This window comes from Pelecanus crispus, chromosome 3 (genome assembly GCF_030463565.1).
Source record: "Pelecanus crispus isolate bPelCri1 chromosome 3, bPelCri1.pri, whole genome shotgun sequence".
In the NCBI taxonomy this organism is placed as follows: domain Eukaryota; kingdom Metazoa; phylum Chordata; class Aves; order Pelecaniformes; family Pelecanidae; genus Pelecanus; species Pelecanus crispus.
This window is the reverse complement of record NC_134645.1, coordinates 92864173-92880816: the sequence shown is the minus strand read 5'-3', so window position 1 is coordinate 92880816 and position 16644 is coordinate 92864173.

Below are 16644 nucleotides of genomic sequence, written 5' to 3'. Positions count from 1 at the left end.
TGTGGCAGTGGGCATTTACAGCTACCCCCTGTACCGCACATCCCTTGCTGCCTGCCATGTTCACCAATGCCCACAGCGCACTCATGGCTATTTCATCTTCGGCTTCCTCTTGAGAAGCAGCCGTAAATTGAATTCCCTTTCAGCTGCATGATTTGCAGTTTTTGGCTTTGCATCCTGATCAGATACAATGTGATTCACCAGAAGATATTTCTAAGCATTTCGAGAGCTGCAAAGAAAGCAGCATTTCTGGTTTTACTGCTCTAACCACTGTTTAATGATACACTGTGCCTTTACTCCCCCCGTGCTCTACAGCTTTTCTCTCCCCAACACTTAATTCTGATCTTCAGGGTGTATTTAAGCCCTACAAAATTTAGCAGATTGCAAAGCAGTTACTGTGTATCTTGGCAGTAATTGCATTACCAGTCCTGTTTTCTCTCCACAGTTATTACTTATGATACCTATATCAGGCCTTCCCCTGGAGAGCCTAATTGATATTGATGTTATTGATGACTGTGGTTTGGGAACTCTGCCTCTCTGTTGCGGTAGGGCATTTTGCTCTCAGATTGCACCAAATACTATTTTTCATTTTTAGTGTATTGAATTTTAAATTACATAAATGGGAGCAGATTATTTTAATCACTTTGCCTTCGGTGTGGAAATAGGCTTCCTACAGCTAGCTTACATCCATCACTGGAGTGGATTTTGGGCAGACATCACAGCGTGGCCACAGTAATCCTGAGCAAGTGACTGCTGGGGTGGTTCAGGATCACTCAGTGCATTCCTGTGGTTTCCACATGAGCTACGACCATCTTCAGTTGTTTCTTTCTTGTCACATTGCACAACAACAGCCAGGTCTGGACTATCATTGTTAATGAAAAATCACAGCAAAACCCTCACTGCTTCACAGAATCATAGAAGCATTTGGGTTAGAAGGGACATTTAAAGGTCATCTAATCCAACCCCCCTGCAATCAGCAGGGACATCTTCCACTAGTTCAGGTTGCTCAGAACCCTGTCCAAGCTGACCTTGAATGTTTCCAGGGATGAGGCATCTACCACCTCTCTGGGCAACCTGTTCCAGAAGCTTCAGAAAGCTTCACTTAACCTGAAGAACACAAATCAGAGCATGATGTGAAAGTGCCGGGAATTGGTTTGGTTCTTATGTACTACAGATGTAAGCCTAAGCACCAGCTGCTTTAACTGAAATATTAAAATAAATCCTAAAGGCTTTCTGCTGCCAGTTGGTTTTGTAAAATGCTTCTGATGCTTTAACTAAATTGCCCACAAGAGCTAAGCAAGTAGACAAAATCATGTCCAGCTAAGAGAAAGGGATATGCTCAGATATACTTAAATATTGCATTATACTATTTTGGACTTAAATTACCTGACAGCATCTTTCTGAGTTAACATACCTTTGAAAGCATACATGTGTGAGCTTAGCTCATTCTTACTATGTTAGAGTATTCACATATAACCTCTCACTCCTGTTAAGTGAGACATATTCTCAAGGAAGTTATATAATACTAAGAGGAAATATTAAACACGAGCCTATTTTTTACAGTTAATACCTGCATCCCCAGTACAGATGAGAAATGCTAAAATATGTTGATTAAATGCTGGCCTATGTTGAGCAAGCATGTGAAGCAGCTGAAGAGCAATAGAATCATAAACATATAATTAAAGGTGAATTCTTCATCCTAAAGGAACCAAGCCAACCCTTCAAGGAACTGCAAAACCTGGGAAGTCTCACTGACATTGGATCTGTGCACAGGCTGAGAGCAGTTACGGGTCCTCCATGCCTGGTGCTTCTTTCAGCTGAGCTGTCATTTTGTTAAAGTATCAAAGATGCATAGCGTCGAAACAACTAAATATCACAACTGAGCCTTTTTAGATCACTCTGCTTTTTGTACATGACAGTTACAGGTTCCCTAGACAAGAAGTGATTCAATAGATACATTAACACAAGTCGCACATGCATTCATAGTGCAATAAAACTGTTAGTGTACATCTGGGAAAGCCTTGCTTGTATTATAAAGCAAATCTGTAAATGCATTTGCTTTGTGTGGGAGCTCCTCCACTCCTCTATCCATGGGACACAGAAGGGATGATGAAAATACACCTTGCGGTTTGAGAAGGTGTATTTCCCTGGCTTCTTGTTAGAAATGCAATTAGCTTTCCAAACCGCCACTTACTTCCTTCTGTGGGTAGCACAGAGGATGCAAAAACTTACAGTGCTCAAGTAGGGCCACAAAAGATGGCAAGTGATAGGGACGTCTTGTCCCCAGATCCTTTTAACAGGGCATGGGACTTCCGCAGTCTGCACGACACCTCAGCCTGAAACAATGGCGATCCCCAAGAATGCTTTGAGTGACGGGTTAGCAAACTCTGAAATCAAAGGCAGTTGCTTTCAGTGAGCTGATCTGAACACAGGAAGAATAATATCTTTTTGATGATGCTTCCCCAGGGGATACCCATATGGGAATTATAGCTATAACGTGGTGGAGTTTATTTAAAGGGCAGTACTTTACTTAAAAGATGTGAGACTGTAACTCAGGAGTTACTCCTCACTGGCAGTTGGCTCTGAACTAATGATTTGGTTGTAGTAAGTTTAAAAAAAAGGTGTTCATCTCTAACATGTCTAAGCTAGTAGAGCAGGAAAAGAGAATAAGCATTAAAGTACAGAACATGCTCAAATGAAACATTATCATTAAAAAGCTTTTTTAATCAAGTGTCCAGTGCAAATAAGTCTGCACTAGAACAGGCTGAATGGGCATTCCTGAGGCTTCCTCCATGGCTGAGAAGTTAAAAAGCTGGCTCCTGATTTGTGACATCGCAGAGCTTCAGCTTTTGTTGTCTTAGGTGCTCGAATACCCCTGTGAGTCCTGGTTTCCACTGACGTTAACTAGGGGAGATCTATTCACAGGTCTAAGACCGACATTTTTTTCTTCTACCTTAGATTCAGTTACTAGGTTTCCATTTTTCAGATTTCTTATTTCTCCTCCTTTGTATCATGAAGTGTAACACAGTTGTACTTGCACAGCCAGCAAACCCCAACTTCGATGCTTTAGTGATTGTGACAAATGTGAGATGATGAAAAAATTCAGGATAAAATGCCTGTCAGGGACCCCCCAAATTGAAATTCTCAGGACATTGCTTTATTTTGTGTTGTTAAATCTAGCTGAAAGAAAACAGGATCTTTGTTTCTTAAGACTTTGTTTCCTTCCACTATTTCTTTCCTATACTAAGCCACAGATTGTAATCCTGTTTGTCATCACAATCTGTCGTGGGAATTATGATATGATGCCGTTCTCATTGACGGCAAAACTCATTTTGACTTAGGAACACAGAAAACCACATTGTATAATCTCTTTCCTTAGTTTATATGATATAGAGTCAGCCGTAAGGTATCAAATGCGCTAAAGAGTAAAACATTCAGTTCTCAAATAAGAAAATTATTAGAAAGCAGAATGATCTAGGTATAAGAAAAATAATCTCAAGTTAATCTGCTTCTGTTGGGCATTTTTAAAAAGTGTCAGCATCCCTTACTTACTGAAAGCTAGTTTATTCACCAGGCTCAAGGTGTTCAAATATCTTATGTGAGGCTTTTCAGGCTTAAGACACACAAAATCAGAGATTATGAACAAAGATTTCATCCTGGGCTCTATGTTTTCTGCATAAGACTGTGCAAACTGTCCTGCAGAAGCACGTGATCTGCAGTGGAGCAGGATCCCCCAGTCAGAGAGGCACCAGCACTGCTCAGCGTAGCATGGTTCATGGCAATGTGAAGGGCATGGCAATGGGAACTGAATGAATCCCCAGGATCAGCCTTATGTCATTTGCTTTCTTGTCAGGGTGTGACTCCAGTTTTGATATCATTTCATCGTGAAGAGGTCTTGACCTTATTCAATCCCAACTGCTGTTTTCCTCCGCTGCCCACTTGTTAAATCAATATTAGCACAGGCAGTGAAATTTGGCTTATAAATGTTGGCATCTAATCTTGATCTATTAAAAAATTGTAAAGAAAGAAATCAAAACATGAAAAACTGTACAGAATTTTTCTTATAGACACAGAGGATCTTTATCAGACAGGAAAAGTTAAATGAGAAACAATATACAGCATATTGGGTGCAACACAATGATCTGCAGATTTCCCACTATGCTTTTTGTGCACCTGGAGCAACGAATGTACTTTCAATCTATTTTTATTTTACATTACGGAAATATGCAGCCTAAGAAGGACGTTACACAAATTCTCCATGGGTTAGGAGAGAACATAAAGATCATGCTCTAAAAGAGTGCTCACCTTGAGTCTCTCCACAGGTGCTGCCCAACAAAAAGACAAGCAGTCTCTATACTTACAAGTAGTCGTACCTGCAATCTCTATACTTTCCTCTCCTCATTTTGTGCGTTGTGTCGATTGAAGGTACAGCCAGATCTGCTCAGAGAATTGCCGAGGTTATCAAAATACACTCTCAAGGTTTACAGTGAGGAAGAAAAAAATGAAAGGTTTCATACTAATAGCAGAGATAATGAGGGAAGAGATTCAGACAGCACACATTCAGCTTCTTTTCTCCACTGATCTCTAGAGAAAAGGCAGGTCATTCTCATATTGAAGAAATGCCGACAGGTGAAGTTAAAATTGGAAGTCAGAAACACTACACTGAATGTAGGGAAGGTGATTGAGCAGGAGAATAAGGTAAAATCAGCTCTGAGAGCCACCATATCAGTGACACAGTTGGCAAGGGAGGTTCTCAAGGGGGAAAAAAGACAACGTCGGAAATGCTTCTGCAGAAGGAAGTCTTGAAAGCAAAGGAAAAATAGACATATATATTTGAGCTACAAAGTACATTTTAACTTCCTAAGCTCTGAATGAGGATCTTGAGAACAGTGCGACTTTCCTACTCCCGGGATGATCATGCCAATAGATACAAATTACTTTTACACATCTGCCAGCAACCTCCTCATGTGCACTGCAGGCGGAGGTTTCGGTAGTAAGGCACTCACACCCGATGGTTGTGTCCTCCTCCTGCCAGCCCAGTGCCTCTGCTCCCTGTCTGGCCACTCTTCCCCCTGACCACCCTTAGGTGTTTTTCCATGCATCCCCAGCCAACGCAGCTGACGTGCTGAGAGGGCTTGGGCTCCTACTGTACTCTTGCGATCTGTTCGCCTCTGCAGATTAAGGAGATGCTTTCCTCTGTCTTATGGTCACTGAATCCTCAAATACTTTTCTGGACAACAGGAGCGTCCTCAGGAGAGTTAGAAACCTTCCCCCTCACCCCCCACAACAGGATGGCCTGTTGCCTCCTGATTAGGCCATTTTCTGGGGAAGTTGAAGACCTGTTTCAGTTCTTTCAGCCTGAGATAACAGTTAAACAGATATATCCCCGGGGGCAGAACTCAGCTGATATCTCCCAGCTGGTTTATAAGAATCACCAACCCCTCTTCAGCTGATAAATAAGGCAGATAAAATGGACGTATCCCATAGCAGTCTGTGGTCCACCCTGCCTTATCCCTGAATTTAGCCCTCCAAACGCAGTGATTTGTTTTTCTGCTCAGTTCAAGATACACAACTCTGTGGATATGAATAGGAAGTTCCTGTGCACATTATGTCTATGGCATTTCTAATTGTAATATAATTTTGACTTTCAGGAAGGCTGGTCAGACGTGAAAATGTAAAGGGAACTGATCCTGATGATAACGATAAGGACAACTAACTAACAAAGGGGCATTTGGTGTTTAGCTCATGTTCTCTGAGACAACGGCCTGATAATAAAAGGGAACAAAAGAAACGTGATGAATGAGAGTGGGACTCCTAAGAGGAAACAAAACACAGTTGCAAACAAAGATAGTGAAATAATAGGGATCCTTTAAACCAGTCGGCACTTTCCCGCAGAACCTGCAAGACACAAAATTCACATAGGCCAAAAAGGCTGATTGCTAAACATGCACGCATTTGTAAACAAGATGTAGTTTGCAGTCAGGAAAAGGGTAAGGACTAGATGATGTGCTGACTGAACGGAACATTAATTGGGTCAACTGAGCCTTCAGTGCTCATAAAACTTCAAAGACTTATTTAAATAATATTCCTATCCTGTATTTCAAATGAAAAATAATCTTGGATGCAAGCATTTCCCTATTTTCAGATTTTGCAACACAAAATTTGCCACTTAGCAGTAGAACACAAAATGACAAGCATAAAAACTCAACAAGTGAATCTGGTTGTTTTGCATCCACTTTGGATGAAATAGAAATAATAAAAGAGTATCAAGGCAAATAGCCAGGCTGAGGCCTGATGTCTTCCAGTGCAAATGGATGCAGGTGCTTTGGTTTCCTTTTGCAGAAATACTGACAATTTAGAAACCCCTTCAGCTTTCTCTTTCTACATTGTAATCAAAGGCATAAGAAACAACAATGACAAAAATCCCATTTTACCATATTTTCACTTCTGAGTTTAAACATGGCTTAATTCAAAAGTGAAATGAGATCCAACTTCATTGCTCAGTCTCATTAACTCTAAGTTAAAATTACTGCATTTCTGATGCATCACTGGGCCAGTGTGCAACGCATACATCCCACAGCACTCCAAAGCTGCCTTTCCCAAAAGCCCTAGGGAAGTATCATAGACCCCCCCAGCAGGCCCATAGGACTTCAGCTGTGCTGCCACTGGTAAGCCATCGCTCTACCACATCATTGCTCCCAAATCCTCTTCTTGTGAATGAGTTAAAGTGTTAACGGCTGCAATGCTGTTCCTCTCTGGGTACCCCCTGAGCAAATCCCTCCTTCCCCAAGAGACCCAGCAGCTCCAAACACGTGCGATCATGCAGCACTTCCACAGCGTCAGGATGGACAATTCCTGTACGGTTCCTCTGTGTACCTGCCCATTTCAAACACCAGTCAGCAATTAAAAAAATAAAACACAAATAAAGTGAATTCTGAAGAGTGGAGCGTTACACAGCCCCTCGGATGTGGAGAAAAGTCTGCTGGGGCAGTGTGAGCAAGTGATTGCTCTGGCACAGAGATGCAATCCCTGTGCTGATATGGCCACCTGAAATTTCTAGGAAACACTGGTCTGCCAGTGTTGGCCCTTATTGATCAATATACCAACTCATGTATAACCACACACATGCCTGTGTATGTGTGCCTTTTACATATCTGTGTAAAATGTAGATTGGCCAGATACAAACTTGGACAAAAGTAACTCTAGCCCCTCCAGACTGTGGCAGGGGGGCTGTAATCCAACCTACTCCATTTGACTAGGGAATATCTGGAGATTTAAGTTGTAGTTAGTTAGTGGGTTGGGTTTTTTTGCGTTTTTTTTTTAGCTATGGTAGGGCCATTTAGAGGCTTCTCAGCAGAGATCCCACCCTCCTCATCCCAAAGAAATAATTTCACGTATTCACACAAGAGATTCCACTCATAAGATACAGAATAACAGAGTAAAATTACCTTCCTAAGTGAGAACTGTGATCAACACTTGCTAGAAAACCTTTAGGACCATTTGTAAAAATAGCCAAAGATGTGTTGTTTGTATTAGCACTCTGAACTATTTCTAACCTGAGCTTTGTGTTTGCTCAGGCATAAGGGGAAGTGTTAATGTTTACTGAGTCAGAATGCTGTTGCTGAAGGAGCTTAATTAAATTTATCATTCCTGGCTCATGGTGTCTCAAGACAAGTCACAGAATGCACTGAGCCACCAGAAAAAGGCAGATAAGCACACCACCATTTTCTGTGTTTTCTGAGTAACGAACTGTGACACGGGGAAGCATCGATCTGAAAATAACCCTGTTACTGTTAACATTTTTTCTTACCAAATTCTCACTATAGCAGAAGAATGTGAAAGTGGAAATAATCAAATTGCGCATTGAAAGGGATATATTCCATACGAGTTAAAGACATTTATCTTCATTGAAATAAGCAGAAAGAGGGCTGCTGTGCTTCATTCAGTTAAGAAAGACTTGGTATTCATGTTTATTTTCCATTTACAAATGAGAGCCCTGGGGATATAACTTAGCTGGAACCGTTCATCTTGAAATTATCACTTGGAATCCAGCCCAGTTTGCAATAATCAAAGGTTATTATTTGATGCGCAGAAGTGGTGAAAATAATAACTTATTTTTCCCTCCAACTTTTAAGTGACATTGGTGAGAATGTAAGATCAGCTACTCCCAGCTAGGCAGGGCACCTCTCCAGTTCAGTCTCCAACTCTGGATGCTGAGAAGGCTCAGATGTATCTGCCTTGTCTATGTCTGATACGTTTTAAAACTTCTCCATGCTTTTGGTCTCTATGGCACCCTGTGGCAATGAGTTTCCCAATTTAATTAAGCATTATATGAAAAAGCATCTTCTATTTTAAACCTGATACATGGCAATTTTATAGGATGCTTCTAGACCTTAGGTTATGAGAAACAGCTGTTAACCAGTTCATTAATGATTTACAGATATCCAATAAAATTCTTCAAGTCACCTTTTTTCTAAGCTGAAGAGTCCTGTAATGTTTTCTCCCCTTGCCTAGATGCTGTTTCCAGTCTCTGATCCTAACTGGTGCCTTTCTGTACCTTTTCTAGTTATACTGTATCAGTGGAGCAAAAGTCCATGCAATACTCAAGACACAGTTTCACCAATGGCTCACAGGGTGGTATGATCACGGGTTTTGTTTCATTTTCAGATCTGCATTTAATGACTTGTGGATATGTTAAACAATGTCAAGTACATTGGTGAAGTGTGACTTCTACCTGTACAAGCCGTGCTTACTCCCTCATGTATAAAAGATTTACCTTTACTTTCTTCTTCTATGACTCCTGTCATTTACTTTTGATGAGCTTCATCCTTTGTAAGCAACCCCCTTCTTGAATTTGGGATGTTGGTGCCTTTTCCATTTTTGCAGGGATACTGGATTTGAATACCTCAAACTCACTGCTACAGAGTTATTCCTCCATAGTCATATGTAGAAACATCTCCTGCAGACTACTTAGCATTAAATCTAGAGTGGCTTTTCCTCTTGTGGATCATCTGAGTAGTTGGGCCAAGAAGTAAAACTGTCTAAAACTGTCATCTCCAAATAATACTGTGCTATGAAGTTTTCCTAATCTCCCTGCAGACAGCGGAAGTCTCCCATTGCACCTACTTGACCCTTGCAGCTTTTACTGAGGGTGTTTTGCAGCTGTTGTCACCACCTGGTCAAGACACTAGCAGCACAGCCTTGATCATCAGGTGGATTTATCATGCTTAACTTTCCTCACTGAACAGGTAAGCATTTTGTCAGAGCTCGCCAGACAGGCTCCTGAGCTTGTCGTCAGCAGAGAGGGATGGGCACTTGCAGAGCAGGGCTGGTTCCGCCTGTTTGGCACCCTGCCTTGGCATGGGGTGGGCTGTCCTCTAGATAGGTGGGTCTGACTTCCAAGTACGGGACAACTGGGTTTTGAATATCATTGCCTCTTGACTAGGAAGGAATTTGATTTTATGGCAACGGATTTTATGGCACATTTTCATTCTGCTACCAACTTGAAACTTAGCTTTCTTTTAACAAGGACTACTGCTCCTCTAATGGCATGATCTTTCCTGTTATTCAGATTAATTTGTACTCTACTGTATTGCAGTACTCCAATGATTATCTACTAGCAGATGCCTACTACTACAAACATTTAAAATTGAATGTTCCAGTTCACTAATCTCCATCCTTAGACTCCCAGCACACACACAGAGCAGTTTTATGTGGAAACTTAATCTAATCCCTTTTTGTATGCTCGATTTTCTTTGGATTGTTTGCACCAATCTTTGTTGTTTCCTATCTGGATTTTGTCATCTTCCTTCAGGCACGCAGAGTGTTTTCAGTTTTACCCTTTCGATAATGAGTCACTCCGACTGGCATGCTCTCCTGCACCTGTCATCTCGTCCTCAATCCCCCATTTAAAAACATTCTTACGGTCTTTTTTTAATCCTGAATGCTAGCAGACTCCTTCCGCTCCACATTGAAAGCTGGGGTTTTCACACATTCTGCGTTTGCCTTTATTCTGTTTGCTGGAATGCTGGTTTATGGAAACAAGACTCTTAAACACAATACTGGAGATGTTCAGGGAAAAGAAATTTTAACTGATAAATATGAATGTAATGTCCTCATGGGAAACAACCATAGCAGTCAACAAGAGAGCAGAGAGACATGGTGAGTCTGTCCATCTCACTGACAGACTTCCTTGACACAGCTCAGTTTGGTTAGGAGGAACTGCAAAACCAGTTCGTGCATAATTTATTAAGAACAGACATGCGTGGTTTTAAATAAACAAACAAAAATAAAATATTTCTGAGCCCGTTCACGGTTCTATTATAAAACTAAAGAAACATGCACACTCACGCACACAGAGATGAACCTTTTGAAATAAATGATTTGTTGAAAATGATATCCTCGGTTCCAAAGTTCACCGAGGCATGCTATTAAGCTGAGCTAATTTCTTGTGTCTGCATCAGAAAGCCATTACCCCAACTGTCGCTACGGTTTGCATGCGCAGCACAGAGGAGGACACAAAATCCGTGTCCTCCTCCTCCAGGGAGTGCTCCCAGAAAGCTTACGCCACCACTGCTTTCTGTCCTTGAGATCCATCCGGATTTGTCCTGCTACTTGGCCTGCGACAGGAAATCCCATGTCCGTATAAAGCCCATGCAAATAACAAGGCCTTATGCCACGCGTGCCTCTGCTCTTTCTCCACCAGCAGCCTTACATACAAAGCTGCCACAGGCACCTAAAGGATGTGCTGGGGAGGCTGAGGCGGGGGCTGTTCCTAAATCCGAGCCTTTGCAGAATATTCCCCATGCGTCCTCTCCCATTCCACTACACCAAGGGCATCTCGGATGCAAGGGAGGATTAAGCCTTGTCAAGCAAGTACTTCCCAGGGATACTACCTCCCCCCCAAAATACATCTGAAATTCTCCAGAAGATTAAAGCTATTAGTATTTACGATACGATGACTGAGAGCAAGGAACTGAAAACTGTGCGTGGAACTTCCTGCATGTGTTGTGCATGCAGAAACCCTTGGGTATTTTACACAGAAATGTTGATTATAATTATAGTACTAGAACATCTTTATCTGCCAAAGTGTCTGCCTTGCACCTGCTCTCCTGCTGTGGAAAGAGAGCAATGAGAGAGAACAGAGACTGCAGCAGGAAAGGGAAGAAAAATAGTAACCTCTTTAGAAAAGCTCCATCAATTTTTCTTCAAACAAATTTTTCCTTGGCCTCAGTGTGGGGAAAAACAAGCACAGCTCCTCCGCTCTTTCCTTGCTCACGGATATAAGCAATCTTGTGAAGGGCATCTCAGCTCTACAGTTCTTTGAAGAATTGACATGAAAGGATGGATCCTCGGAAGCCGGTATTTTCTCTTTGGTCGAGCAGGCACAGGTCTTGCACTGTCAAGACACGCTTTCTTTCCCTCCCACCGACGGGAACGTGTTTCTTGGCATCGGCTGAGAACTGACACGACTCCCTTGCAGTTCAAAGTGAAGTCGCTGCAGGTGTCAGAGGCAGCCAGGGCAGGCTCTGAAATTGCCTCTCCTTTTGAGGCCATTGAATCCCGTAGAGACTGCCAGCTTGATGCCAGTCAGCACAAGGCGTTTTTTCTGATAAAAGCAGAAAATGCACGAGGAAATGAAGCCTCCACCTATTCTGTAGTTATTACATAGCCCTGGTTTTCATCCATTACTAATATAGGTCCAAATTCAAAGAAAAGGACTTTGTTTCAACAAGGTGCTTAAGAACATGTATGTATAAAAGTTGCTTTAACAGAGCGTTCACTTAATATTTGTACAAATTACGCCTAGCACTCCCTATTCAAGTCCTCTGAATCCTAAGTAAATCAGTAAATAAATAAAGCCGCCACCAAAAATACCTGTTTAAACGTATTTAAAATATTTATTTCAGGCAAAAAGCTACTCGGCGCACATGTCAAACAATATTTTATTTTGGAGTATTTGCCAAATGCTAATGTCACAGACAATATGAGTGATCTCTTGCAGCGCTGAGATAATGAATACCCAAGGTAATCATTTCCATGATGAGCTCTGCATTTCAGCTGGAAAACACTCTGAACATTATTTGCCTTTTAAATTATTTCTTCTTAGTAGCAGCACCATTTTTAAAAATATATATTTGTCAAAACCATATACTTAGGAAGAGATATCTGACAAGGTTTAGATTTGTTATGTGTCAGTTTCCAAGTGGGTCATATATATTCAGGTAAAAGTGAATTTAATATGTATTTCATATATATATAAAAAAACATACCATATATATATTCACAGCCTCTCTATATATAATATATATGTATTCTGGGATGGTAAGAATATATATATATTCTTCTATGTCATATATATTTTATATATATTTTCACACCATACATATAAATAATATAAATATAAACAATAAATATAAATATAAATATAAATATAAATATAAATATAAATATAAATATAAATATAAATATAAATTCTGTGAAGGTAAGAAAAATTAGATCCAAGAATTTACAATGTCTAGTATAGCTATAAAGTAGTTCAATAACAAAAAAAAAAAAAGATATCATACGAACTGTTATTTTGGAGAAAGAACTAGTTTAAGAGGACAGGAGGTAAATGTAATGGAAAAATTTCAGACTTTTTTTTTATACTTATGCTGCAGTAATGCCTGGAGGCCAGAGAGATACTTGGCTGACTAACAAAATGCTAATTATTCAGAGACTTCTGTTCCACAGAGTAAAGCCACATCAGTAACTTGGAAAGTGGGATCTGTGGAATTCTTAAAGTGTACTAATGGAAAAAATCTGTCAGGAGAAAATTTAAAAGATGAGAAAATTTACAATAATGTGATATCACACCGATCTGCTATTCTGTTTTTCATATTGTGCACACTAGGATGTACAAGAATGTCATGTGTGATGATGAGACTGTGGCTGCAGGTCAAAGAGGAAAGAAATCAATAAAATTTTGAGCAGAGGAAGCTGATAAAAATATTGAGGATGCAGCTTTTAAAACATTGTGATAGTGATCTTCAAGTTCTTTAAAAATGACAAATTTACACCTGTCAGAGAAAATTTGCTACCATCTACTTTGAAATCTTTCCCTGTAGTAATCTGAGTATATGTGTTCATATCAAAACCAAACATTGCACCTCCTAGTTTATCACCCGATATAAAATACATAGAATATTTTGATATATTTTACAGTGAATACTCTAATACCTTGAATATTAAATTGGGGCATATAAAGACATGCACAGAAGGTTTCGAGGGAAATTAAAAAGGGGAGGATCTTAGGCAAAATCTCCAGATGGAATAAACAAGAGACACATCTGTCTCACACTCCTGGACAATCGTGTATCAAAACATTATTAAGACTGTGATAGTGAGCACCAGAAAGTTAGAAAAATGCCAGAATCATGGTGGTCTACACAAATTCAGTTTATGTGCCTATGTGCATTACAGCAGTCATTGGCATCGCCAGCTTCTGTTTTTCACGAGTCCCTTCCCTTTCTCGGTGCCCAGAATAGGTAGTGACAATGTACTGAATTGCTATTCAATATATCATTTGTTCGCCATACAGCCTGCACACTCTGATGGTTTTCTCGCATAGCAAAAACTTACAGACAGGATTTCAAAATGCTGCTCTGATGAGTTTTCTGCAGTCCAGTAACCGTGGTGGCTGCAGGAATTAATGAACAGACTTCGCAGAGCCTTTAGGGATTGCAGGTGCCTTACTACTGCTGCCATTTTACACATAGGTAACTAAGGACACAGACTAATGTTAAAAAGGCTCTTTAAACCTGGCTGGCCAGTTTAAGATAATGATGATCTCATTTTTCCATAGCCTTAAATTATATAGTACTGCATTTAAGGCATGATTCTCATTAATTTCAGCTGCAGTCATGAGCCTCAGATCCATAGCGTCCAAGCTATTTAGGACACACAAATGCAAGAGGGAATTTGCACTTACAAACCCTAGGAGGGCTGGACTTAAACATTTCTACAAATCATACTGCAGACTCTCATATCAGACACACAAATATAGAAAGATGTCATTGGGATTCACATTACTTAGCTTGAGACATCTAAAAGCTATTTTCAAGCTAAACTAGACATTTCTAAGCTAAACTAGCAATCTTTTAGAGTCAGTAGAGAGACATAGACTGTGCCAGAGAGCTTGTCATCTTGCGTGCCCTGTACATTTTAGGCTTCCTAGACGTCTCATCTTAGGATGAAATTAGTTGTCCTCTGAAGGTTCCTATCTAACGCAGCCTGAATTCACCATCTTAGATGTAGATGACTAACCATTAAACACTTAAATTAGATGAGATATAACTCATATGTGAATATTTGTTTTTTAGAAGTTTCAGGATTTTTGAGTGAATTTGCAGTGTTAAAAGTGTTCCCTATCACAGTCTGCAGGTGAATTCCTATGTTTGTACAACTGCAAACGAACAACTGGGGCAGGGGAAGTCATCAGGTAATGCAATAATAGCACCTGGATAGGAAAATGTCAGGTCTATGAAGCAGGCTCTTGTTACTTGAGCTAACAGAGTAACTGTTAGTGGTACTGACTTGGAGCCTTCCCTAGAAGGTGATGAGACCTTGCCAGCAGGTTTCTCAGGCTTTGCTGGGGTAGGGTCTCCCAAGGTCCATCCCAGGCTTTGGAAAGTTGTACGTTGGGCCCACAACTCCTATACCTATTTTTTTCCAAACTTGATTCCTCTCTCCTTTCCCCTCAAATGTACTAATATTTTAGTCATGTCTCTTCCCAATTTTAGTTCATCTCACTTCTTATTAACCAGTCCCAGATTCTACCCTCCAGACCTCTCTCCAGACCACCTCTGGGACCCAGACATCCAGGCACAATGTCCTTCACTAGGAAGAGCCTGTCTCGTGCCTTTTGACTGTGTTCCCAGGCTTTTCCCCATTTGTAGGCACTTGGAGCTCTTCATGTGACTTCATGACTGGTTTAGTGTGGACTTGGTAGTGTAGGTTAATGGTTGGGCTGGATGATCTTAAAGGTCTTTTCCAACCTAAATGATTCTATGATTCTATGTCCTCAGTCCTTCACCTCAGTCTTCTTACCCCATTAGTGCTATTTCTCTCTCCCAGTTTCTCCTCCCATCCATTTTTCACCCTTCACACAGAATCTATTCTATCACCACGTTACTCTTTTCCGGTCCAAATTGTCCTTCCCATGCTCAGTGCTTTCTTTTTCCAGCTCCTGTTCCAGCCACTCTTGCTTTGCTTCTGCATCCTCACTCCCCCTCTGACCTGTCCTGCCCCTTCCCTCCTCCTGTTCTCCACTGCCCATTTGGGCTTGGACACAGTCTCTTTGCTCAAACATGGCCTGTTCTTCCCACATCCTCAAGCTATCCTTCCCCACATCTACTGGAGCTGATTCCTCCAGGATGCCTCCACAGGACTTAAGCTCTTTGGTCAGCCAGCTGCAATGTCCCTCATGAGCTCAAGCCATGGTCCCAGTTGTCCCCTTGGACTCAGCTCACATGGATTTGCTCTCCTCACCTCTCTCCACATCCAGCCTGGTTCCACTGTCAGGGCGCTGGGTGCACCAACAGGCTCTGCCATGCAGACGTGTCTGCATTATCTTTGCGGGCAGTCTCTGCCAGAGGAAGCATGAAGGAAGCTGCTGTGACACTGAAGGTTTGCTCCAGGAATTGATTGTCTCTGTCTGTCTGTCTGTGGGACAGGGGGTGGCATGAGAGGGAGAGGTGAGTTGACCTTAAAGGAGGTCCAGGAGTTCCTTCCAAAATCTGTGAATGGGCTCCCCTGTTTGGTAATCATAGAATTGTTTAGGTTGGAAAAGACCTTTAAGATCATCCAGTCCAACCATTAGCCTAACACTACCAAATCCACCACTAAACCAGTTAAGGGGAGAGTAATAATTAATTTCATATTTCCTGGCTTGGTGGCTGGATTATTTTTTAATGAAAGTAAAAACTAGGAATCATTAAGGTTGGAAAGGATCTCTAAGATCATCAGTCCAACCATCAACCCAACACCACCATGCCCACTAAACCATGTCCCAAAATGACAGAATCATAGAATGTGGGAAGTCACAGCATGGAAAAACATGGTAGGAAGAGTCAGGCAGTCAGCAGGGCCATGGGCAACTTCCTGAAGGTGAAAAAGTGAGCCATCTTGGTGAACAGGTCCACCATGACCAGAATGGCTGCATTTCCTTTTGAGGGGGCAGATCTACTGTGAAACCCACGGGCACAAGCTGCCACAGCTGGGTGGGTGTGGAGAGGGTCTCAGAGAGCCCTGGGGCCTTTGCAGAGGCCATTGGTGCAGGCAGAGGTCTTGCAGGCCAGGATGTAATCAACTACCTCAGCCCATCATCTGGGCCACCTGTCTGCCCAAGTGATCAGGTGCTATGTCCTCCAGCAGCCCCCATGCCGGGCTGCGGGTGCATTGGTTGGGGACTGGCGTCTGCCATGGTCCCCAAGCAGTGTATGGCTGCTTGCTCCAAGTATGAAAAGACGTCTTTTTCTTGTAAGCAGAGGAATGGAGAAAAGAGAGACTGCAGACCCTGTTACTGCAGTCGGGGTCCTGTCACCGAGCCCCAGTTCTCCTTCATCTCTGTTTCCAGGCTTAGTCTTCCAGTGGGCTAATTAAACC